The sequence below is a fragment of the Adiantum capillus-veneris genome, chromosome 22 (assembly GCF_014529385.1).
Source record: "Adiantum capillus-veneris isolate H3 chromosome 22, ASM1452938v2, whole genome shotgun sequence".
NCBI lineage: Eukaryota > Viridiplantae > Streptophyta > Polypodiopsida > Polypodiales > Pteridaceae > Adiantum > Adiantum capillus-veneris.
In genome coordinates, this window is record NC_140952.1 from 15,904,733 (window position 1) to 15,931,497 (window position 26,765).

Sequence of the window (26,765 nt, forward strand, 5' to 3'; positions counted from 1 at the left end):
ATGAGCCGGATTCGAGCGAACTCCCAAAAACCTTGCCACACGTGGGTGACAGGGTTAGTCCATTTCAAGATTATGTTGGTTTTGTATATGTTTTACTTTCCTTTTGGACAATATTTCTCTATCGTGCCACGCAAAGTGCTTGGATAGACTCCATCAAAGGCCGTTGTACAAAGCAACATGATTTGCTTGACTTTATGTGAAGTATGGATTCTCTTATGTGCACAACTTTATTGATTGACTTTAGATCAACAATAGTAGCACACATCTTTAGCACTACGTGGATATATGCTCATAGTTTCCACAACGGCGCACTTTGAGGTATCCATACCAATGTACTCGTGCATGGCATGTATATCAGCAGCTCACATGGTTGAGACAGTTATTGTAGCCAAGGGCTTATCATTCCATTTTTCAATATGCATCCATAATATACTAGTCTGCTGGACGTACAACACTCATCATTGTATACGCTTCCGCTATCACCCTAACTACTCTATCAAGAACGAGGTAAATCACTGACATGTTAAATTTTTTTTAATGTATATTCACAAGCAAAGTGCCAGACCTTAGTTATTATGGTACATTCATGACCACACATACGATAGGTGGGTACAAATGTGGATTCTGGTATCTCTCTCTAAAAGAGCATGTAGTTGTATGCTTATAAGATAAGTTACGACACATCCATGGTCTACACGGGATCATATGCACAAGGCATACAACACAATCCTCTCAAGGGATTTCCTCAGCCCATCATTCTCTCTCTCTCTCTCTCTCTCTCTCTCTCTCTCTCTCTCTCTCTCTCTCTCTCTCTCTCTCTCTCTCTCTCTCTCTCTCTCTCTCTCTTTCCTAATTCTTTGCGGGAAAGGTGCAACCATGCATGATTTTTCTAAAATCTTTCTATGTCGATATGGTAACAGGCAGGGCTAGGAGCCATCTGTTTTTGAAGGGCTAAGTGCCACCTATGTGTAATGGCTAAGAGCCATCTGTTTGTCATCCATTAGTGCTTGCCTTCCAGATCAATCAAATTTGTTCAATTGAGTACCCATTGATTTTAATGGCCAAGCAGGTGTCTTGCCATTATTAATTTTTTGGGTGTTATTTTAGCACTACACACTTTGAGTGTGAAGATCAAGTTGAGATTTTGAAAGTCTCAAACTCAAATATGCGTCTCTCTACCAAGGTGTATAGATGCAACACGCAATTTCGACAACACGACTATTCACGAAACTCCTCGATTATGAATTTTGAGTCTAGACAAGATCCTGTTGTAAATACAATTCTAACTTGAGTGGGTCTTCTATTTTATGTACAACACTAAGAGTGTTTGTACAGCTCCCGTTTGGGGGTAAGACCCATCTCGTGATTATTAAATCACTTATTACGTGTGATGGTCAATTCTTGGAATCTTCACACTTGCACTTTCAAGGAAAGAAATCCATAAGCTAACAAGGGGCTGTAGTTAATTTCAGCTTCCATAGTTGACTTAAGATACTATCGACTGCTAGTTGAGCAATTTTCTTGCTTCGTTTAACCAAGGGGTTTAACAATGCTGATTTTACCCAAGGGATCTGGTTTGCCAAGTCAATATCCAGGGTTCCATGTACACTACTACTTGCATTTCACTATTTTTCAGTTAGTGTTCCTAGGCCTTTTGCAGCGGGAAATTTGGGAAGGTGCCTTTTGATTACAGATTAGTGAACTCTAGTTCACCCTTCAAGTATGCATCTGATTTAGTTTTGTTTCTTTTCTGTTATCATCCATTTTTTGTTCTTAAGAGAAATGACAAGGTCGTGTAAGAGCCAAGCCATTTGGGCTGTACTGTCCAAATTAAGTTTCTGCAGTATGCAGTTATAGACCCACTTGTAGGGTTTATTTGGCACATGTTGTCACATGGGATGCAACATGGTCTAGGAACTCAAGGAGTTCAATTTAGCCAGTGTGGAGTAAGGCTAATGAGGGTCCCTCTCACTCCCGTCGTAACGTGTTTGCAGCTACCTCCACACACAAGTACATCTTGTACTTTGTAGGATTTTCTTTTTTCAGACATCCTCAGTTGAGACATATTCCACATGTGGCAAATATGAGTCTTTGGGACTGACACTGGTGCCCACTATTTCAAGTATATGTCACAACAAAGTCCCTAAGTGCTGGTCAAATCTATTTTCTAGGCCATTTTTGGCACGACGTATCAGAAGCAATTTCGATGGCAAAAAATTGTCGAATACTTAGAATGACTTGTTCAGGTACAAGTACTACTAAACAACATTACAGATGGAGTTATTGTAAGTTTATTGTTACTTGGAGTTTCCTTATCATCAGTTAAAGCATGTTTTACTAGTTTAGTTCCTTCATGGTGAAGTATGGTTCTCAACCTTGAACACTAGGTATGGTGGGGTTGTTGACTGATGAAATTTGAGAACAAGTGAAGGACTTAAACTTGGCTGATAAGTTATGTCGAAAAGTTACTTTCATGGAAACTGGTACTCTTTCGGGTACATCTTTGTTATGATACCTCGTTTAGCATGCTTATGTTCGTTCTAAATGGAGTCTACACACTATGATTAAATAGGAACCAGTACAATCAGGTGGTTGCAAATGGACAACAAGGTGTAAAATCAAGATGTTACTCTTGGTTTCGTTGAACCTCCTTCGTATTTCGATCAAGCAACCAGCTGGATCCATACAATGTACCCAAGATTTTTCAATAAAAGTATTTCATTTACTTTGCAAATATTTGAGGTTCAAAGTAAATATTTGAGGTTTGCATTTTATTAAGTCAAAGAGCATTCTAATGGAACGATCGGATCAAAAATCGGACTTTAGATCTATTAGTTATGACCCTTATTCACTTGAAAACACTAAGGTTGATGGGAAAAGCCTCAAGATTGTATCTAAAGATAAGAGTTGACTCTTGGGAAAGAAGGAGCAATTTTAGGAAATAGAGAGCAATTTTAGGAAAGGAGGAGTATTTTTAGGAAAGAAAGAGGAGGGAGTTAAGTTTAGAGTTCTTATCTTGGAACCCAAGCTTCTTCTAAAATTGGAGAACCGAAATCGTGCATCGGAATCCATGTCCGCACAAAAAGGGGAGCCGCGAACGTACGCGAACTTATCCCTCTATTCTTAGATGGCCTTGAGAGGCTATATAAAGACCCCTCTCCCCTCACTTTCAGGGGACAGACACACACTTTCAGAAGAGGAATCTCTCTTGCCGTGACGTCGAAGTTACCTTCTCTCTCTCAAACTCTCTCCCTCGATCTCTTATCTTCAAACCATCACCATCTCTAAGTCTATCTCTACCGTCGTCATGTTGTCCTTGGAATTTTGAAGTTCTCTTTCTCTCTTTCCCTCTTCCCTACATCGATACAATGGCCCCGAAGCGAGTGACTTGAAGTTCGAAGGACGCTCATGTCGCTCCACCTCCAAGGAAGGTGAAAAAGAAGGTATCATCTACTCCAAATGTTGCTGAAGTGGATGTATTCATCGCGGAAGAAGTCGAAGCCGTCCAACCTCAAACACGGAAGGTGATCGAACATGTCGCTAATCCGGTAAGACAAATTTATAATTCTGCATTCATCTTTGATTTGGGAAGGTAAGCATAGGGAACCCTTTAAACTATCCAAGAAAGGTGATTCTATCACAAGAAACAAGCATATGTTTTCATAGATTAGTGAAAGAACTCTTCGAAAAATTGTCCCTGTTTGTTGAACCATTATTGCTTGATACATTGTTATTGTTTGATAAGTATTACTGATTGATATGAAGAATTGGTTGATCATGTTTGATGAATCATTTAAAGAGAAGAATTGTTGAAAAAATAACTTTTGTTCCTCGCGGGATGATTCCGCGGTTAGCGGAGATTAAGCTGAGGTTATCGGCTATCTTTTGTTCCTTGTGGTTAGCGGGATGTTTCGCGGGTAGCAGGATGCCTGCGATTAGCAAGATGCCTTGCGGTTAGCGAGATGCCTCGCGGGTAGCGGGATGCCTGGCGGTTAGCAAGGTGCCTCACGGGTAGCGGGATACCTTGCGGTTAGCGAGATGGGAAGGTTGCGCAATTCGCGGTTAACAAATAAATACTTTGCAAAGGCTCTGTTGGTTAGCTAGAGAAAGTCCGCGAATAGCGGCAACTCATGAGAAATTGGAAAAGTTATTTTTGTTGAATAATAGGGTTGTCTTCAAGATGGGAAGTTTGCACAATTCGCGGTTAACGAATAAATACTTTGCAAAGGCTCTGTTGGTTAGCTAGAGAAAGTCCGCGAATAGCGGCAACTCATGAGAAATTGGAAAAGTTATTTTTGTTGAATAATAGGGTTGTCTTCATTAGACCTTGTTTGAATTGTTTTGGTATTGTTTGAAGGGCTGTATAAAAGAACCTGTGTTTGTAATTAATTAAGGAACATTGTTTGTATATGTAAAACAGTGCGGTAAAAAGTGTGCGTGTGGGGTGGAAAGTGGGGGCTGGCTCAGGTTGCCAGTCAAGGATGGGTGGTCTTGATTAGTCAAGAAAATCTCCGCTCCCTCAAATTAAGAGAAGTGAAATTAGAGACTCATTGTGCCAAGAGTCGAGATGGTCCAAATCTACGTGACACAAGATTACTATTTAGTTTAGACTAAATCTCATATCATATTTATGGTTTATGGATGGCGGCTGTGCCTCTTAAACGTGGGGAAAAAGGCATTGTTTATGGATTCTAAATATGTCCATGAGATTTCATCTTTATGTTAGGAAACAACTTTATCAGGATCCTAGATTTATCAACTTGGCTTGTGGCGTATAACCCTTATAACTACGTAAATGATGGATAGAGGACTTCCTCTCTTCTGTTGCTTGTATCTCTACTAATTTGTGTAAATGAAGTAGGGTGTCATCAATGGAAAAGGAGAATAAAGGGAGGCCATCTATCAAGTCGCCCCAATCTTCTCGGGGTTGCGGACCTCACAATCCATGACGGATTCCACTATGGAAAACATTAGTATTTCATCACTCTTGTTTTCAAGGACAAAAACACTTCTCCAAGGGGGGAGTAATGTCATGCCAAGGGCAACAACCCTGGAGGTCAGGGACCGGCGGGCGACCAATGGCCGACTACCAATGGGAAGGGATCCTAGGGCCATGAGGCTATAAAAGGGAGGTTGGGCAGAGGATTTGGACATGGCAGTCCCAGGGTTTTACATTAACCATCCTCTTCCACTGTCACTTTAGCTTAGGCACAACCTTTATAAGATACCCAAAAATAACATATGCTTTCCTGCTTGTCAGATCCTCCTTCAAGTCATAGCTTAATTGCCCATCCCTTAGTGCAAAATTTGAAGCATGAAACTTGCGATGAGCCCTTGTTTTCCTCTTGGCCTTGACATCCTCATCTTCATGGCTCTTTCCCTTCTTCTTACTAGGATTTGCACCACTTCTTCCTTCCTTATCTTGTGTGGTCCTCTTCCCAATAGGCATCACTAATGTATCCTCCAGCTTTGCTGCCGTCTCCAAAGTAACCACACTTATTACTTTTGTCTTTCCCTTTTCCTCTTGGGTTAATCCATTGGTTCCTTCTTCTTCCTTAATTTCAATGCCATAATCATTTTACCTAATTTGCACCTGTCTTGGAAATGGATACATGTATCCCCCCATCCTTGGTGGCTTATCACATTGTGGGCTGATGTGGCCCAACTTTCCGCAATTATAACACGTGGGCGTCTGCCTCCAGACCTTACCATTGCTTTGTCCAACACCATTTCTGGGTTTTTCTTCACCTCCTGGCTGATTTGCAAACCTCATATGACCTTGATTATTTCGCACATTACCTAGCATGTTTAGACTGAGATTGTTCATTAAATCTACCACTTGCCTCATGTCTTACCTTAGCCCATCATCTTGCACTGTTGTAGTGACCACTGCTGGCATTACCTAAGGAGTTAAAAAAACCACTGGTTCATGATGAACCCCTAGCAGGCGACCTTGCAAAGAATTCATAGGCTGAAACTCAGGCCCCCTGGGCAAAGACTCTACTCCTAGTTGACTCATTTTTCTCAGCTTCCACTCTTTGTTCCTCATACATCTATTGCATCTTCATATATCCTAGGCTTCTTTAGCTCCACTCTCCAACATATATTCTCCCAAAGACCAGCCTAGAACCTATCCTTGTTCATCATGTTAGGTGGGAGTACCTGTGGTGCTAAGGCCTTGCACATCCGCTCCCATGCCATTGAAAACTTACACATGTACGCATCTACTAGCTCACCTTCCCTTTGAGCCAAACCATATCTTGCATGTAAACATTTGTATTTTATTTATCTGCGTGTGCTAGGGCTAAGCCAAAATGAGAACATGTTTATCCATCAACCAATCCTGGCAGATGTTGATATCTTCAGGGCACTGAGTCGAAGCCGGACTTATACAGGCATGGATGCATAGCATTTGACAATGCTCACTTTTTCTTAGTATGCTTTACCTAAACAATTGTACTACTTTCTAATTTTATCTTAGGATGGTCACATTTGGATACATTCATTTGCAACTTTTTTTCATATTTGAGTACTGGTTGTTTATGTGTCAAATCGTGTATAAAATAATATAATATTACCACAGTGGCTATAAATTGCCATAGCTTGAGTTATTTTTGTGAAAGCGTCCACTAGCTTCCTAGCACACCTCTCCTTCTTTCACGATGTCCAACGATCTTGAGAGTAAAATAAAGTCTACGTGGGATGCCATGGAAGCCATTCCAAACGGAGAGGCATTGTATGGAGCCCACTGGTTTCGTCAGGCTCTCAAGGCAACCATCAACGTGTATCGCCTCTATCAATGCCGCAAGGAACTCAATATGCGGAGCTTAATCAATTTGAACGAGACGGGACAATTAGCTTTCTCTTGCTGGAAGAAGATTGGGCTCATCACAGAGGAGGATGAGGAGGAAATGAGGTAGCAGCTAAGCAACGTGGTGAATCTTAATATGCCAATCGAAGGGAGCACATCAACTACTAAAACCGGGCCTTCCAAAAGATGAACACTTCTTGTTTATGTAATGCAAGTTTAATAAAATGTAAATTTTTTATTATTAATGGGAGTTCTTGTTTTAAGTACCCTTGTCTATATTGTTTTTGAAACAATTTGTCTAGCTTCCATATCTTTGACTATGTCTCAACTCTCTCTCTCTCTCTCTCTCTCTCTCTCTCTCTCTCTCTCTCTCTCTCTCTCTCTCTCTCGCTCAAAGAGAGAGATAGAGATAGTCCACAAAGAGGAAGAGAGAATCTTTTTAGGAATTTGCTCACATGATTCCTAAAAAATGCTCGCCAAAAAGTGCTCGCCTAGAAATATCCCTCATACTAGACTATAGGCCAGGATTGTATAGAGTGCTAAGAAGATTGAGAGTGATGGCTTTAGTAATGGGTAAAAAAACCTTGCAAGAATAGCTCTTTAAGGTCTTCTAGGATTGTCTGTATGACATTAAAATATCACTTTCGTGACTGATTTGGCGGATAGGGGGGGGGGGGGGGGGGGGGAGAGAGAGAGAGAGAGAGAGAGAGAGAGAGAGAGAGAGAGAGAGGGTTATCCTTTGTCGAGCCCGAGTAGGATATAGTGAGATAGAGAAAGGTAACTATCTACAATATCAAGGACAAGGCAAGGAATATCTCAACTAGCTATCATAGATCTTGGAGGTCCTTTATGATTGTCCATACGCCGTTAATATCTCTCATCTATAGGCTTTGAGTAAGGCAGAGGGAGAGATTTGTTATTTGGAGCATAAAAGGGAGCGTGATAGGTTTTGAGTTCAAGACTAGTTGGAGTAGGTCTTTAAAGTCATTAGGAATTGTCCTTACAACATTAAAAACGTGAGTTTTCGTGAGTGCGTGGAGGGACTTTACAAAAAACAATTCCAAAACGGTTTTTTTTCTTTTTTAATGCCATGTTGGATTCATGGAAGATCTGTACAAGAAGATACAGAGAGAGTAGGCGAGAGAGGTTTTGAGTTTAAGACAAGTTGGCATAGATCCTAGAGGTCGGATGGGATTTTACCTACGAAGTTGGCAAAAGGGTGAAACATCTTGAACTTGAATCTTGTTGGGGTCTTCAAGTTCGGTGAATTGCCCACCTTAAAAGTTTAAATGAGACTAATTTGGGACCGAAGGTGTGAATGGGTTTTATGAGGATCCAAAGTAAAAATATATTATTATTTTCCATCATGATAAAAAACGCTACATGAAGAGAGAGGGCACACAAGCAGTTGCAGGAGAAGAAGTCGCGAGCATAGGTTGTTGTGGGAGATGGCCAAGAGGATGCTATGGGGGGGGGGGGGGGGGGGGGGGGGGGGGGGGGGGGGGGGGGGGGGGGGGGGGGGGGGGGGGGGGGGCGGCGTGAATGAGGAGAAGGGAACCCAAGAGGGCTACCCTTGTGTGTATGTGTTGATTGCAGGGAGAAAGTAGAGCCGTCTGCAGACCAGGTCGCGTGAGAGTGTGGAGCCGTCTGAAGTGAGGAAAGAGAGCCGCAGAAGAGGAGATTGCCAAAAATACCTGAGAGGGGGAGTTGAGAGCGAGGAGGAGCTCAAAGCATGAGGTTGAGAGTGAGGAGCCAGCGAGAGCCATCCCCCTCATATAGGAGGATGCACTACTCTCACAGGGAACCTTGACTCTCTACGCTCACTACATGGTGACAATCCCTCTCTCTCTTCCCATGCTCTGCACACACACAGTGCAACCCTTTTGGCCCCTCTTGCTCTCACTGGCTCCTCGCTCTCGACTAAACTCAGCCTCATGCTCTCATCTCCTCCTCGCTTTCAGCTCCCCCTCTCGGGTATTTTTGGAAACTTCCTCTTATGCGGCTCTCTTTCCTCGCTTCAGATGGCTCCACACTCTCTCGCAACTTGGCTTGCAGATAGCTCTACTTTCTCCGTGCAATCAACACACACACAAGGGTATCCCTCTTGGGCTCCCTTCTCCTCATTCACCCCCCCCCCCCCCCCCCCCCCCCCCCCCCCCTACAACATCCTCTCGTCCATCTCCCACAACAACCTGGGACCGCAACTTCTTCTCCTGCAACTGCTTGCATGCCCTCTCTCTTCACGCAACATTTTTGATCATGATGGAAAATAATAATCTATTTTGACTTTGTTATGGATCCTCATAAAACCCATTCAAATCTTCAATCCCGAATTAAACTCATTTTAGCTTTGAAGGTGGGCAATCCTCAGGAACTTAAAGACCCCAACAAGATTCAAGCTCAAGACGTTCCACCCTTTTGCTGACTTTGTAGGTAAAATCCCATCCGACCTCTAGGATCTATGCCAGCTAGTCTTAAACTCAAAACCTCTCTCACCTACTCTCTCTCTACCTTCTTGTACAGATCTGCCACAAATCCAACATGGCATTAAAGAAGAAAAAAAAATGTTTCCAATTTTTTTTCGTAAACTCCCTCCACGCACTCACGAAAACTCACGTTTTTAATTTTGTAAGGACAATCCTTAATGACTTTAAAGACCTACTCCGACTATCTTAAACTCAAAACCTGTCGCGCTCCCTTTTATGCTCCAGATAACAAAGTTCTTCCTCTGCCTTACTCAAACCCTATAGATGAGAGATTTTAATGTCGTACGGACAATCATAAAGGATCTCTAAGATCTATGCCAGCTAACTGAGATATTCCTTGCTTTGTCCTTAATCTTATAGATAGCAGACCTCTCTCTATCTCGCTATATCCTACTTGGGCCCGATAGAGGATAACCCTCTTTCACTCTCTCTCTCTCTCTCTCTCTCTCTCTCTCTCTCTCTCTCTCTCTCTCTCTCTCTCTCTCTCTCTCTCTCTCTCTCTCTCTCTCCCCTAATCCGCCAAATCAATCACGAAAGTGATATTTTAATGTCTTACATACAATTCTAGAAGACCTTAAAGAGCTATTCTGGCAAGGTTTTTTTACCCATTAGTAAAGCCATCACTCTCAATCTGCTTACCACTTTAGACAATCCCGGACTACATTCTAGTATCATCTAGTCTATGGTCGTAAGTAAATGAACTTGAGCATACCTAGGCTAGAAAAAATATAATTGTAGACTGACTTACTAATCCACAGCATAATGAAATTATTCAATGCAAAAATTTAAAGCATAGCAACATGCATTCATGCAATCATCATCAAATTAGGACAAGCATGCATACTATTGCAGTTATATACATGCAAATGCAGCTGAAATGCCCATGCATACCCCTAATTAACCTGAAAGTGTTACAAAATGTGAAAATATCTTGGGGTCTACATTCCTCCCCCAACTGAAACTTGAAGTCGTCCTCGACGAACAAGAAACATCTTTGACACTATAATTGAACTTCTTTAACGTTGTGAGCGGGATGAAAACACACACAGCACCTCTGTAACGACCCGACACACACTCTTGGGAAGATACACACACACACACACACACACACTATGGGGCACCACTCGGCTTAGACAACACACCTGGCCGAGACAGGGAACACACCTCTAGAATGAGAGGAGAGAGACTATCCACTTGCCCACTCCACACACACACACACACACACACACACACACACACCCAAAAAAATCAGCTCAAAAGAGGAGAATTTCTGATGTTTAGATACAATTGAGCTTGGGCCAACACCAATGGGGCAAATAACTCACACAATATGGGTAAAATAAGCCAGATACAATCACAAACTAGAGCAGAAACTTCGCTCATAGGAGAAACTTACACAGAAAAACAGCAGGAAAAGAGTGAATAATTTGGAAAAATGGACAGCGCCATCGCGTCCGGAACGGCCCAAAACCCCAGTCTACAATGTCAAAGTGCTCAAATCCGACTTCGGATGAGCAGTTTACGGCCAAAACAGACTCCAAAAAACCCAAAAACACACCTGGGGCTGTTCCTCCTCTCTTCTCCACGTTTTTTTCTGATCTTCTCTCAGTTTTTTCAGTTCCCATACTTAGATTTATTACTTGGGCACCCTTGGCCTTTTAGATGACCTCAAACGGACCCCGAACAGGCCAAAAATGACCTCGCAGTGCATAGTTGTCACCTTTTTGCATCATTCGCACACCTGGCACTCAGCTTTTTTCCAATAATGCATCTCACCACCATGTGAAGTGGTCCTAATGATGACCTTTTTGCATAACTCTCACAAGAAAACACCCACGTTGTGTCCGTCCTCATCCGCGTGAAAATATTGACCTCGTTCGCCCTCCTGACGCCACTAGATGCCATCTGACGCACCTGCTTACCTCATGTCGTCGGCCCGCGGATAGCTTCCTCGAGAAGTTTTATGCGCTACCAACTCCTCCTTATTGTAGAAAAAACACACCGGTACTGGTAATAGTGAAAATCGATGCACTATGTACATGTTGTCCTACCTGTACACATGTGGGCCCCACGTAACCACCTGGCTATGGAAATTGGGCAATCCTTTATTCGATGCACCATGCATGTGTATGTACATATGCGCAATCCCTTGCTCCAAAAAACTCCTGACATAATTTGCCCATCCCCTAGCCTGCTAGATCATTCATGATCAGCAGCAGTAAAGAGAGATATGAGACTCGTCGCATCACAGGTCTCCTCATCCCTCACCAACACTACTTGATCCACAGACAGCTCATCTTGCTCCACCATCATCAATCTAGCATGATACAATTTAAGACGCAATCCATTTACCCTTGACTTATGTAGAACACCATCCAGGTTAGCCAGCTGATATGTGCCATTTGGAAAACACTCCACTACCTTGAAAGGGCCTTCCCACTTAATTTGAAACTTCTTTTGGAAGGTATTGTCCAGCTTACTATTGTAGCGCAAAACCAAGTCATGCTTCTTGATACCCTTACTTTTGACCTTTTCATTTATCTTTGCTAAAGCCCTATCTTGCATCTGCCCATAATGTTCCAATGCACTCATCCTATCCAGCTGAACCTCTTGTAGCTGTAAGAGCCTCTCTTTGAATGCATCACTAGGCGGCCCAAGCAACTTCTCTAACATCTTGACCGCAGGCAACTCTACTTCCACAGGCAATAGTGCTTCTTTTCCATACACCAAATGAAATGGATTAAACCCTGTACCTGTCTTCACCGAAGTACGGTAAGCCCATAATGCACTAGGCAATTCCAAATCCCAATTCTTTCCTTGGTGCTCTGTCACTTTCGAAAGAATCTATACCAACTCACCATTGAATCTTTCATTTAAGCCATTACACTGTGGGTAATAAGGAGTGGCATGCTGGTGCCTAATCTTCATCTTTGCACATAAAAAATCTAGCAGTTTAGCTCGAAAGCCAGGCCCCTTATATGAAAGTAGCTCCAATGGCACCCCAAACTTGCAACATATTTCATCATACACAAATTTTGCCACATCCTTTGCAGTGATCTGTTTTACTGCTATAGCCTCTGCCCATCTAGAAAGATAGTCCACTGCCGTCAAAATATAGCTTTTGCCCCTGCTTGTGATAGGTAACGGGCCTATTGCATCAATCCCCCGCTTTTCAAACACATCAAACGCCATAATGGTTTTTCGTAGCTCTGGCTTCAACACTCTCTTCCCAAATGCTTGACACCTATTGCAAGACCTACACCAATGGTGAACATCCTTGTGCAAACTAGGCCATACATACCCCTCTTGCAAAATCTTATGCAAGGTGATCTTTAGAGAAAAATGGCCACCACATGCGCCTTCATGATTCTCTTCCAACACTCTGTAAAGCTCCTCCCGCCAAGGTACACGTCTCAACACGAGATCAGCCCCTTTCATGTATAAGACATCACCAATCAATTTTTACTTGTATGCTCTACGCACAAAGACATACTTCTTAGACTTCTGAATCTCCTTTGGAATGATTCCTGTTAGCAAAAACTCCTCTTCTTGATCCAAACTTTCCCGGCCTTGATAAAGAGGTAAAGTGGTCCTCAACACAAATAACTCCCCAATCATGCCTTGAGCTGCTTCATGTGTCTCTCCATTTAGAGTACGTTCAATGTGTTTGATGATCCATGCTTCGAACTTTTTTAACAGGCCTTTAATTCTGAAGCACATTTCCTTCAATGAGGTGTTCTTGCTCTTCCACACACCCATGCTTCGAACTTTTTTAACAGGCCTTTAATTCTGAAGCACATTTCCTTCAATGAGGTGTTCTTGCTCTTCCACACACCCAGCACTTGCTTCACCACTAACAAGGCATCACCTTTTATGCTCAACCTTCGAACCCCATGCTTCAAACAAATGTGTAATCCGGCTTCCAGAGTAGCATATTCAGCCTCATTGTTACTATGAGCATCCAATTTGAACCCTCTCTTGCATACTAGCTTCCCCTCTGGATCATAAAGTGCTATACCCCCTGAAGCTGCATCATGGCTCTTTCTGTATGAACCATCAAAGAACAACACATGTGCATTGCTGATCTGTGGCACTTCTTCAACTACCTTTCTCACCACCTCTTCCTTAACAATAAGGGGATTCTCCTTGTAGGTCAACAAATCAGCTAGGGTAGCCCTTGTACTATCTTCCACTAGAAAAGAGAACTCAAACTCTTGCAGCTCAATTACCCATTTCTTCACCACATTTGACATGTTAGTACCATTAATTAACTGTGGCAAAAAGGCATAACTCGTCAAGAAAACAAAAGGCCGTGGTAGCAAGTAATGACGAAATCGTCGACAAGCAAATATTACACTGGCCATCACTAGCTCTACTTCCGAGAACTTTCTCTCCGCTACCAACTTCACTCGGCTTGCACAATACACTGGCCTCATATAATGGCTGCCCTTCCCCTTTTGCAATAGCATGGCTCCAATGGCATCATCCCCTACTGAGGGATTTACATAAAAAACTTTCTCCCAATCAGGAGCCTGCATGGCTGACAAACCCCCTAACACCTCTTTCACCTCTTGAAACACTTCTTCACACTTGTCATCCCATTGCAATGGATCATGCTTTGCCACTTGTTGTAATGGATAAAGAATCTGAGAAGACAATGGAATAAACCTTGCCATGTACTTCACTTTGTGTATAAAGGTTGCCAATTGCTTCGTACTCGTAGGTGATGGAAGAAGAATAATAGACTTAACCTTGTCTAGATCAGCCTCAATGCCATTTTCTGACACCATGTGGCCCAATAACTTCACCCTTGGCTGTGCTAGATGACATTTCTTTGGATTTAGTTGTCCTCCACATTCATCATATAGAGCCAATACCATCTGCAGCTTCTCATGGTGTTCAGCCCTACTGCTATAAACACAGAAGTCATCCATAAAAGCTTTAACACAACTACCAATGAATGGTTCCAACACCCAATTCGCTCTCTCTTGATAGAAGGAAGGTCCATTTGACAACCCAAATGGCAATACTGTGTAGCAATAGCAGCCCCATGGCGTAATAAAAGTGGTCTTTGTGCGGTCTTTAAGAGCAATCTTCAATTGAAAATAGCCTGAAAAACCATCACACACACACACTGTACCTCTCATAACCTGCCACTGAATCCAAGATCTGATCGATGAATGGAAGAGGATATGGGTTCTTCTTAGTGGCTGCATTTAAGGGCTTAAAATCTACACAAATCCTCCACTTCCCATCCTTCTTTGGACTGACTACTACTGGACTCACCCATTCTGTGGTCTCCACAGGGACTATGAACCCTGCCTTCAACAACTTGTCCACCTCTTCTCGCAAGGCTTCCATTTTCTCTTGACCCATCCTTCTTAGCCTTTGCCGCACTGGCTTAGCACCTTCTTTCAGCTCTATATGCATCTCTTCGCCCTTGAACCCTCTGATCTCTTCATATGAAGTAATGAACAAATCAGGAAAACTAGCCAGCATGTGCAAATATATATCCTTCTCCATAGCTGAGAGGTCTCCACTGATCATTTGTGTCATCAATTCCTGCTTCTTTGACAACTCAACCTTGGTTTGCATTAGCCCTTCAATCACTTCATAAGGCCCTTCACTTTCATCTTCAACCTCATTCGCAAATGCAACTAAACCAAACTCCTGTATTTCTTTGTCCATCAAAAGAAATGCAACATCAGCATCCTCATCACTGCTGGTAGTGCTATCACTGTCCTCATCTGTCACCGTGGAAGAGTCTTCATCAATAGACTGATCCTCATCTTCATAAAGCTCCTCTAATGGTTTCCTTGTGTCCATATTATAAATCTTCTTGGTACCTGTCTTTCCATAGAGGCTAATCGTACCATGTCGCCAATCTTGAACAGCTCCCACTGCACGTAATCATGGTCTGCACAGTATAATAGGATATGCTCCCAACCCTGCTAGCATCACATGAAAATCAACCACTGCCTTTGCATCATATGCCTCCACTTCTAAGCTCTTTACAACACCCAAGCATTTTACTTTTTGATGGTTTGCCAATCTGATCCGAAAACCTGACACCCCAGCCACTGTGAGACCCATCTTCTCAACGCATGAGTGTGTTATGACACATATTTGGGCTCCGCCATCCACATAACCTTGTCCCAAATTTTTCCTTTTATGCCACACATCTACTATTGGACAAATGTCTGGTAGCTCATTCATTGCCAACACCTTTACTGAACCTCTCTCTGGCTCTTTCTCCATTGGGTTAACCATCCTCTTCCACTGTCGCTTTAGCTTAGGCACCATCTCTATAAGCTGCCCAAAAGTAACATCTGCATTCCTGTTTGTTAGATCCTCCTTCAAGTCATAGCTTAATTGCCCATCCCCTAGTGGAAAATTTGAAACATGAAACTTTCGACGAGCTCTCTTTTTCCTCTTGGCCTTGACATCCTCGTCTTCATGGCTCTTTCCTTTCTTCTTACAAGGACCTGGGGCACTTCTTCCTTCCTTATCCTCTGTGGTCCTCTTCCCAATAGGCATCACTAATGTATCCTCTAGCTTTGATGCCTTCTCCAAGGTGACTTGTTGATCCAGCAGAGGATCACACCCACATTTTTGCTCACACTCATCATTTTTGTAACCATTGATTGTAATAAATGTCTTTCCGACATTGATTTTGATTGGAGCCATTCATTAAGTAACGGGACTCAATTGAGTTTCCAGCTTGTAATTCCGAAGTAATTTCACTTGCTGATGTAATTAGTTAGATATGTTCTCACCTCCAAGGCTGAGGTATATAAGCCAAAGTTTTGTAACCTAAAGGGAGAGTTTTATTTAATCAAAGTGAGTTTTTGGAGCGCGGTGACTGTGTCTGAGAGAGAGAGAGAGAGAGAGTCTTATCTACTTGCTACACGAGCTACGGAGCCGCCATTGGAGAAGCGACACCGCCATTGTGTTAGCAACGGCGAGAGCTACGCACAGATACCAAGAGTGCGCGCTATCGGCTTCTATGTGTGGTAAGTTCCTACGAGCTTCGGTGTGAGTTTTCTTCCAACTCGTGTGTCGGAATGGAGCGTGCAGCATAGCTATAGAACCACAACAAGTAGAGCTACACATTGGTACCATCGGGTCAAGTTTCGATCACCTGTATTTTTCGGCCTGTCTTCATACGCGTTTACCGCACGGAGTGATTATAGGTTGATTTTGCAGTTCAAGTCTTTAGGGTGTTGTTCTTACCTAATGTATAGACTTCCCCTTGAGTTTGAGATCGATTCAATGATTCTAGATCCTGTTTCGTATAGCATTCGCTCGTAGTACGGATTTCAGTCACTTGCGTATTTTAGAACTTAGATTTGATTTCCTTAGTAGTGATTGTCATTAGAAGGTCGAGTAGGTGATTTGACACCCACCTAGTTGTTTCCATGCGCCTGCGGGTCAAGCTCCGTCCTCGTCTGACAAATTCTGTTGTTGGTTGAGTTCTCGCTATTTAGCTTCTGCTAGCGGCGTAACCGCCTTAACATTTGGCGCCACTGCCGGGGACGAGAGCCCTAAGTAGGTGACCTTAGACTAGTCCTACGAGGTGAGTCGTATAAAATACTTTGTATACTTTAGTTAAAAAAGATCTAGGAGTGGTGGACTCCGAAGATCTCGAGAGATACTAGGAAGTGGGGTATTCCTGGGTCTTCCGTGTTGACAGTATTTTTAGTTTAGCTTAGATTTGTTGTTGTTTTGTTGGTGTTGAGTAGTTGTCGATAGAAGAGGAATTTGCTAGTCCGTGAGTGACAGTGGATCTCTTTAAAATCACAATTACCAAACCCATTTTATGATTAGGAATAGCTTAGGTAGGACTTCATTTGATCCTGATCTAGAGCTAGCAATCATTGGAGTATTTGCTTGATATGGTTGATTGCATGTTAGATCACTAAACCGTCAAGTTAGTAGTGAAACTTGCAATAAACAAAAGTCAGAGAAATTTTCTGTGTATCGGGGAGCTGCTGAGCACTTGAGAAAGCTTTAGGAAGGATTCTGTGCCAAAAAACTGGAAATCTGCAACTTTAGACATCATACGCGTATGATGTCTAAATGACCAAACAGAGACCAAAACAAAATTTTTGACTTTACCAGAGTGTTCAAAAGGGGGGTTATACCCTAATTTCAACTTAAAACAAGAGCATTAACACTCAAAGAAACCCAAAAAGACAAGTCGGAGTCCAAGAAACGCAAAGAACAGAAAATTTTGGATTCAGATCTTGTTTTTATATTCAAACCTGACAAAAACACTTGAAACTCAATTATAAACATTGGAGAAGGCTTAAAACCAAGAATAGTCAAAATCTGGGACAAAAGACATCATACGCGTATAATGTCTTTTAGCACATCCACTGCTTATTTTTTATATCTGACCTGACAAGATTGTTACAAACACTGTAGAAAGCATAAATATCAAGTCTTGACCCAAATTGATGAAAAAGACATCATACGCGTGTAATGTCTTTTACCTAATTTTGGACATATTTTGATACTTTGCCAACACAGATCCATTGTAATAGCTGTCTAGAGGTTATATTTCAAGTTTCATCCCATTTGGATCACAATTGACCCAAAACAAGTCAAAAGCGGAAAATTGCCAAGAAAAGCCTAAATTAGCCATAACTTGCTCAAACAGAGTTCAAACTGAATTTTGTGAGTGGAAAGAGCATAAGGGGGCTACTGAGAGTGAGCATAACCAAAATAGTCCAAATTTGTGAAAAAAGACATCATACGCGTATAATGTCTTTTTCAGCATAACTGCAACAAAATTCTCACTTGTTGAAACAGAAGTTGTCCAACTGACAAGATTAAACAATTGACCAAGTATCAATCAGTTTGGATCAATTCTGACCACAAAAACTTGTGAAAACAAATTGCCGAGACGGAGAAGTTAAAGTCCTTTAGGGGAATTGATGAATTTGAGATCGGGCAGGAATCTCCAGAATAACCAACCAAAACAAGGGGAACAAGCAAGTGTCATATCAACCGAGGGAAGTGTAAACCAAAGTTGGGTGCAACCATTAGAGCCGATCTTTGAAGGAAGTGTTTCTGATACTTCTTCGGAGAGATCTTACGAGATTTTCACCGAACACTTGGAACACTTGAACCTGAACAACAGAGAAAATATGGCAGCAGGATCATCAAACCCTTTCGCCACAATGAATCTATTGTTCATAAAATACCAGTACGACAATGAGCAAGGTGCCAAGATCTACAAAGATGGAATGGACCGCTATTGTGTAAAGATAGAGGAGAGATCTAGTGAGTTCAAGGACTTAGTGCCTGTGAGCTATAGCGGAGATAGATATCTAGATGACGAGGGTACCATGTACTTGGTAGTCCTAAAACCTAACATTGTGGACAAGCGGGGATTGATGGGCACCAAAGCCAAAGTAGATGAAGAACTTGAGGAGAAAGCACCAATAATGAACTTCCTTGATGCGAGGTTAAGAAGAGAGAATGAAACTACAAGGATCAACACTGATAACATCTATGTGGGGCTATATAAATATAATAATGGGGAGCAAGATCTCTATTATAGATGTGAAGAACCCTACACCGGAGAGTTGACAGACCAAAAAAGACTTTATGTCTTTACCTACACAGAGGGATCGGAAGTGAAAATTGCTGCTTACGACAAGTATGGGAGGCAATACTCAACAATGGGCAAGAAAGAATTAGAAGGATATACATACTTTGGGGGACCACTACATCAGTATTATGTTACTTCTAGCTCACAAAGACCAGCACCAACAAATGGATTGCAAAACCCAATGACGACAGGAGGACAAAGAACTCAGGCTGCTGACTCTTTCAGTCAACCTCAGTACTCGAAGCCCGGACCAATGGGATCATTACATTCCAGAGAGTCAATGGATACGAATCGAGGTAGTGCAGTTCCAATCCCCACATATACCACTCTAGGTCCAAGGTTCGAAGTGGAACCATCACATTTACCTCCTAGTAGTAGATTCAAGGCAGGGGAACCGACAAGGGTAACCCATGAAGTCCATGATGCTAGAGAAAGCTTTAGCCCGGACACAGGAGCAATGAGATTGGTAGCAGACCATAGACGTATGAGACCATCTCAAGTAGCCAAGTGTATGCCAAAGAAGTATGGTGGTTCAGGAGATCCGTATGCACATGTGTCACTCTTTAAGCAAGTCTTAAGAGCTGAGCAGATAACAAATTTCCATACACAATACGAGGGATTTGGTGTTACTCTAGAAGGTACGGCATTGACACGGTTTCAACCACTGAACATAGGAGGATTCCATGACATTGACCATTTGCTAAGAGAGTTTGCTGAGGAATTCTCAAAACGAGGGATTAAGCACAATACGGTCTCACAAATATATGCTTTTAAACAGAGAGAACACGAAAAAGTGAAGGAAGCTTCACTTCGCTTCAAACAATACAATGAGAGATGTCCAGTACGTGAACGACCACAAGATGACAGACTATCTGTTCTCTTTATTGAAGGACTGAGAAACGACACTCTCAAGAAGGACTTGCACTTGAAAGCTTGTACAAGTTTCGAGCAAGTAACGAGAGAGGCATTGTACTTAGTGGATAACTGTACGGTTTTTGGAGAGGTGTCAGCGGATACAGATTTTGCATCCAGTAGCTCCTCCTTCGTAGCGAGCGAGACTACCACTAAAAAGAATGTTCAAACAACAACCATGCCAAATGTAGAGCAAATGATAGAAGATGCTCTAAAAAGGATGGCACCATACCAAAAACCATTGCCAAAAACACTGAAATGGTGTGCTATTGAACAAAAATGGACAAACCATCCAACAGAGGAGTGCTATTACAACAAAGGGTATGTAAGGGAGCGTCAGTATGCACCTCCTGCTCAATTAGCACCACCTCAAGTACATCCAGTACCTCGATACCCAACGGGAAATGTACCAGGACCTATGGGGATAGAAAGACCGCAACCGGTATTGGGACAACAACCACCTTTACCGGGAGCAAGACCAGTGGGCATTAGATATGCACCAACCTTAGAGAATCAGGACGAACAAGCCCTAGTGCCTATTCAAGCCTATTATGAAGAATCTGGTGCACACATGTCTCCAACTGTGTATTACCCACCAGAAGAACCCAAACAACCAGAACCATGGGGCATGATTGGGAATGTTGGAATACCAAAAGTTATAAGTGCTTCTGATGAAGAGAGATACAATTTGGACGCAAGAACATTGATGTTCATAGCTCATGGAGGGTTAACAATACAAAGACCATCCTATCCACAAAGGACGAATCAAATGGGACCAAGACCAACACTAGGACCCTGTTACAAGTGTGGAGGTGACCATCTGATGAATGTTTGTCCACATACGGAAATCATTAGAATTAACGCTTATTGCACTGAGTGTGGGGTTACTCACTTCATTGAGGATTGTTCAAAGAATCCAAACAAAGTGCAAAAGACGACATTGAATATGCTAGAAACTATTCCTACCAGCAGTGGGTCTGAAAATGAAACTCTGATACCAACGCAAGTTGTTACTAGAGCTCAAGCTAAGAAAACCACTAGAGAACCTGAGAATGGAAAGTTAGAGACTGAAGTGGTTAGTCAAGGACCGCGGAGTCAGAGAAACACATGGAAAGCTAGAAAAGCGCGCATGAAGTTGAGAAAAGAATGTGAAGACGCTATTCTAGCTGAGGAACTAAAGCAAACTAAAGATAGATTAGAAAAACTTGAGAGTCAAAACGGGAAACGAGAGATGAACCCGGAAAGAACGAAACAAAAGAGTATCAAAGAAACAACGAGCTTAAGCTCAGGGGGAATGCATTGATTGCATGATTTGCTCCACAAGGCCAGGGCCAGAAAGCTCTATTTTGTTTTTAGCAGATGCAAAGTAAGGGCCTCTTTCCAGATGCAATCATGTATGCATGCATGAAGCCATGTAGCTCTACACAAGCTTGTATTGGCACAAAAATTCACAATTATATTGTTTCTCACCAACCAAAGTCTCTTGGAGTGCTTTTATATCCAGCTATGTCAAGCAAGGACAGGTGAGGAAGCTTTGAAATTAATTTCAAAGATGCAATATGACATGGGCATATTTTTCATGACCATTTTGCCTGAAATGTTGCTTGTTGAATGCATTAAATGATGTGAATGGAGTCTCTTTCAATGCATTGGTAGCGGGATACGCACCGCAGAAGCAAGTGCAAAAAGCTCTAGGCTATTTTCATCTTTCTATCTGTAGTGTGGACTCCTTGAATGCACTCACTGTGGGATATTCACAACAAGAGCAAGGCCAATGAGCGATACAGGAAAGAAGTTGTTCTTGGCTTTGCCTGGGACTATGTGTACGTCACATATGGTGCTGTTCAGAACGCATGAAAAGAGCTCGAGGAGCTGCTTGTGCGGAATGTCGCCACAAGATCGTAGGAAGGGTCTCTATCCAGATGCAATCAACTACGCCTACACAGGAATCTGAAAGGCATGCGGATCAGTAGATGCAATCACGTACACAGCCATAGATATTAGAATTCACGATATGATCTCTAGTCAATGTTTGTTGGGAGTATGATTTCGTGCTTGGTGGTGGTTTGATCGATATATATACAAAATGTGGTGTTCTCACAATAGCACAAAATCTTCTTGAAGGGTATCCTCCCTGGGATGTCGTCTCTTAAAGCGGGTTAAGTGCAGGAGATGCCCAACATCGTTGATGCAAGGAAGTCCATTAGCGATAGACATTAAATCGTGTGATGAGTAAACATTATCATTTTCTGATTTTTGACACTGAGAATGCAGTTAATCAACACACTGAAAATTGCACGCTGCCGTGGGAATGGCACGTTCCCTCGTATTATAAAAATTGGAGAGGTCTGGACAAACTCCCCCATGCAAGGAGATTTGCATGTTTTCTTTTTTTTTGAACATAAAAATGAAACAACATAGAATTAATAACATTGACATCTTGTATGATCATGAACATTGAGCTTGACAAAACTCTTAACACTCCTTGTGGTTTTTGGCAAGGTACCCCTCTGAAGCACTACGATCGGTAACCAATTTCTGCAGAGGTACACCACTAAATCACAACGAACGGTATCCCAAACAATCTCAGGTAAAAAAATCTAACACTCTTTCATGAAATGTCTTCCTCTTCTCTCTCTCTTTTTCTCTCTCTCTCTCTCTCACACACACACACTCTCTCAGTTTCCAATATTTTTAGCTAACGAAGCACTCTAGTTATTGCTAGCAACTCCTGCACGTTTTCCTAGCGTCTCCAATCTCGGCATCTTTTGTGCGCTCAATATTGCATCTTCTGTGTGCTCTTTCTCCATCTTCATTGCGCTCGTCAACGGCTCTCTAGATATCAGACTCTCACGGATGTGGCATCGTGAGAGTCCTGCATGTGGCGAGCACCTCGACCGGCCCAGCCGGTGCAACAAGTCACGGTTTGACAAACTTTTTGGAAGCCCCGTCCCTTGCACAAAGGGGGTATGCTCATTCCAAAAAGAGATTAAACACAGCGCGAGATCAAACTCGGGGTTTGAACATAGGCGCCCGTGGATAGAGGCTAATGCTCAACCACGAGCGTATAGCATTTGCTCGTTCCCAGCCCATGTTTAAACATATTTAGTGTTTGAACTCGGGGGGGGGGGGGGGGGGGGGCGTGTTAAAGCATCCCGGTTGCCGATAAGCGGGCTCTCTGCCACATCGGATCAGAGTCCGAAATCTAGACTCGGCCCTCGTCAACAAGGTTTAGCCTTGGATTTTGTGGCCTTTAACTCTAGGGGGCCGTTCTCATCTGTCTCATACCAAGCGCCATGTGGTGGTAAGCATGGTGGCCAACCGTGATCTTGCCCTAGGCCGCTTGCACAAGACCCTACCTTTTTTCTTTTTTGTGTTGCCACCGCTCCACTTCCAAGGTGATGGCAATGGAGGTTGAGGCTTTTATACGGAGGAGGACATCATCGAGCTCTCACAAATGCTTGCGGATAGAAAAGTGGCGTTGAGTGAAGGGTTCCTGCCCTTGCAACCACCGGTCGATACAGTAATGCCGTGTGAAAAGATCACCTTTGTTGAGAAAAAATAAAAAGCAATCGACCATATTGCACAAGGATCTAACTTCAAAGTAAAGATCCTGAAGGCCGGTGAGCCCCAAGGAGTGATCTGCGCGAATGGAATCAAGATGGCATGTGGCTCTGCATCTCCCAAACCAAGAATCTCATTCACAAGCATTCTAAAGGATCCTAACTAAGGACTACACTAAAGTCACATCAGATGCATCAAGTGGAAGCCGTGAAAAAATGAAGAATATGAAGGCTCGACTCAAAGAGGAATTGAAAGAAGTCAACAGGCATATGGAGCTCAATCCAAACAGAAACAAGAGAACTTGTTCACAGGCCGAATGCAGTGGATTATTTGAAGATGAGCTGACAGATTAGGCCTTTAGTGCTCTTAAGAAGTCTTTGTTATATCAGGTGGAGATCGCAAAGGCTATTATTGTGGAAATATTGCCAGCTCTAATTAAAAAGCATCTAGCTTTGCAAGTTAAGTTGATGCTTGTGTTTGGTTTCAGTGGAAGAGTCCTAATAGGTACAAGCTGATTCAATGGCTTCATGGACATGAAATTCTGGGGCATGGAGGAGCATTTGAAAATACCTCTTACCTAGCCAAGGGTTTTTGTTCGGTTAGATCCAAAGAGGTCTCTGACATGGCAAAGATACTGGATAAAGGACCTCTTGTATTTAGAAGGACTATTGTTTGTGTGGTGCCTTGAAAGCGAGTGTTTGACTCAGTTGGATCCCTTCAAGGGATTCACCCAGTCTTGGTTGAGTTTGTCGAGTTGCCTGGTTTTCTCTCAAATAACATCAGCATGCTTGCTAGCCAATTGGGCACCCCCTTGTTTGTTCCTAACAAGAGAGGTCTAGGCAAATCCTCTAACCAGGTCGACATAGGTTGGAATGTCTCCAAGACACTACCTAAGAGCATGGTTATCAATGTTGGAGCTGAGCTGGTAACTATTCCACTCAGTTTTGGAACCTACTTTGGGATATGTTTTGAGTGTAGACAATCCGATCACTTTGCCAAGGATTGCCCCGTGAAGGCTAAAGAGAGTACCGATCCTACAACTCAAGTCTCCAACCCAGGTAGGTCACCTAATAAAAATGTAACCTATCACGTGAGTTCAACAGAAGGGTATTTAAAGTTCTTGAAACTTACAGAAATATATATACAAAAGGGCATTATTTTTTCAAATTTGAAAAAAACTTACAAATTTTTTTTTAAAAGGTACATAATATTCTTAACAAAATTCACAGATAAGGGGTTTTACAAACATGTCTTGAACGCACGTGATATAGTAGTTTTACACATAGTGAACCCCCCGAGGTCTCCAATGAAGAGGATGTTAACAAAGTGCCTACTAAGGAAATTGCGGTGGAAGGGAGTGAGAAACATCTAAAAAATAATGAAGGGATAAGTGTAGGGGAGAAAAAAGTGGATACGGCTAGTGACAAGGTGGACACAAGGTTGCAGGAGAAGACTTTGGAGAAGTGAAACCCCACACTATAAGTCCCCAAATGTGCAAGGAATGCAAATGCCTTTGTTTTTTTGGCTTCTCCACCTAGGTTTACAACAATGAAAACTATGTCAGCAATGCAAATCCCATGTCTGAAGAGGGCCAAAAGGGTAAAGACAGTGGCAAGGGATTCCATGGCACTTGAGACTTCAAAAGCTTGGAAAGGGAGAAGCTCCATCCCACCTCTCACCCAACTAAAAGAGGCGACGTGTGACATCCCGCCTCCCTTCGCACTGCTACAACAAAAGATAGCCCCTGATTTGGATCCCTTGGGTTCTCCTGGTACCAGGGATATGCAGATTGGTGGATGTTGAAGAATTCATCCCTCTCTCCCAATGAACCCCGCACTTAAGGCGATGTTGTCCTGGAATGTGAAGGGCATAAGAACGAAAGAAAATCAAGAAAGCCTCTAGCAATTCACGAAGAGAAGAAATGATATCAATGGTTGGTGTATATAGGAACAACCACCTTGATAACTTTGTAACGAGAAAGCAAACGCTTGGGGAGCTTCTTTTCTTCTACGGCACCCCTCCTGATGACTCCAGTGGAGTGATGAAATGATTCCATAGAGATTTGGAGCCTAAAATTGTTTTTCAGCATCCGTGTGGAAGGGCTCTTGCTGTATCTATCAAGGTACGCAATAACTTCCTCACTAACATCTATGCGCCTAATGACTCCAAGGGTTAGAAGATGTTATCGTATGGACTCTCACAATTACGAATAGAAGGGGAGTTTTTTTTTGTGGGAAATTTTAATATGGTCTATTCAAGACAAGATAGACTAGGTCCTTCCAGCATCCTTGCGGGGGGGGGGAGCGTTAGAAGTAGTCTTCCCTAGAAGAAAAATGGTCTTTGGTGGATGTATGGCAGATTGACCCGTGGAAAGCTGATGCAGGATTCACTTACCACTATCTCCAATCTACCCATCAACCTCCAAACTTGACAGGCCATATTTTTCTCACAATGACGCTTGAGTCCGCTCCTCTTTTCTTATGCAAGTCCTCGTGAATGAAAATCTCTCAGATCATTTCCCTCTTCTTGGAACCTTGATAGTTTCCTTGGAAGAATCACTTCAGCCACAAGGTGCAAAGAAACTTCTCATCACCCTTCCTAATCTGTTTAAAAATGCTCACTTCAAGGCTCTAGTGTCTTGCGCATGCGGAAGAGCTTAACCAAGACACAATCAACGAAAGATCCGACCCATGGAAGAGGTTTATAAGAAAAAAAAACAATCAGCAATCAAGAGTGGGCCTAATGCTTAAAAGGAGTAATAACCACACAATATCAACATGCAAATCTACATTTGAAGAGCTAGGCCAGATTAAAATGCAAGGCAGGGCCTCAAATCAGGAGCACACTATATGGTTGAAGCTCAAGCAGACCCTCCACAAAAGGGATATGGAGGTAACGAATCTCCTTAGACTTCAAGCCAAGTAAATTCACATAAAAAATGAGGATGATGACAAAAACACCTTGCTCATAGTGATCAAGGTAAGAAAACGTCAGACTACCATCTTCTCCTTGATTGAACACCAAGGAGCCTAGATCACCAACCCTGATCAGATGGGCAAAATCATGTTAGATCACCTCATCCAAATCATCAAAAAGGGAGATTCCCCCTCTCACTTAATTAGAGAATCTAGAGCAAAGGTTTTCTTGGCCACCCCAACTTTACTGACCTTGGCAGAGCAATTTTTATAGAAAGACCATTTACCCTAAATGAATGTTGAAGGACTATCAAAAAACTGGGTCGAGAAGTCGCCTGGGTGGGATGGGATCCTAGTTGAGTTTTGTCAAGAATTTTGGGATTTTCTGGGCCCGTACTTGTTGCATATAGTTAACAAAGCCTTTACAGAAGGCTTGCTTGAATCAGGGATGAGGAAAG

General features: G+C 42.6%; 1 protein-coding gene across 1 annotated transcript in view; it reads left to right on the plus strand.

Moving 5' to 3' along the window:
- LOC147428960 (tetraspanin-8-like) overlaps window positions 1-26,765 on the plus strand; it is a 67,837-nt gene that overhangs the window by 27,910 nt on the left and 13,162 nt on the right. The gene's annotated exons all lie outside the window — the stretch shown is intronic.